Raw genomic sequence first — 1,006 nt, forward strand, 5'->3', positions numbered from 1 at the left:
TCAGAGAAGGACTGCATGTGGATATGAGTCATACCCAGCAATTATCCTTCTTTGGAAATTTTATTTCCAGCACCTTTTCTTCTCGAAGAAGCATAGCACTATGAAGCTTTTTCTATAGCAGCTCCTGCTCTAAGAGCAAAATTCTTTCAAATGGAACTATTCATAGTCTGCATTTATACATGGGCAATTTACATGGATACATGAATTCTTTATTAGTTCACAATCACCTGTGCACACAAATTACTTGAGGTGCTGAGGGCAAAGGGGGAGGATTGTGGCCCATCCACTGAATGTACAAAAAAAGAAAAATGAAAGATATGACTGTGGATCCCATTAATTAGTTAAGGCATGACAACAGATATTCAACCCATTTCAAGAGAAGTAAATTAATTTTCATAATTGAAATTATCCCTTTAGTAGGAAAAGCTGATCTTTTCCCAAAACATTGGCTAAAACCTAACAATATGTTAAATTAAGTATTACGCTACTGAAACAGCTTGGGCTAAACCTTAAGAGTTTGAGTCCCCTACCATTGATCTCAGCAAGAGTTTTACCATCAGTTTCAAGGGGAGCTGGCCTCTCTCCTAACCACATAAAAAAATTCTGCGTATTTCTATATTTCATGATGGGTCTTCCATCCTGCAGTGCACTGGAATTTCCAGTACATTAACAATTTAGGGTTCTACTTCTCTTAATAAAATTTGGATGGGGTTGGAAAGATGTTAATATTTTAAGGAAAATGTTGTACACCATGAGCAGAATGTGCAGGCTCTGTGGTTAGAGTCTCTTCACTGGGGGGGGAAAAATGCAGAAACCCTTCAACGGATTCACACTAGCAAGGAGTCATTTGGCAATACTTATGCTATTTAACATTAGTTGCTCACTGATCCTTTTCTGGGCTGGGAGAAGAGGAAATGTACATAAACCTCATGCTAGGAAGCTTCACACAAAAGGCATTTAATAGAACTGACTTAACAGTGAAAAAAAGGTAAGCATCACAGTAGAC

This window comes from Rhineura floridana, chromosome 9 (genome assembly GCF_030035675.1).
Source record: "Rhineura floridana isolate rRhiFlo1 chromosome 9, rRhiFlo1.hap2, whole genome shotgun sequence".
NCBI lineage: Eukaryota > Metazoa > Chordata > Lepidosauria > Squamata > Rhineuridae > Rhineura > Rhineura floridana.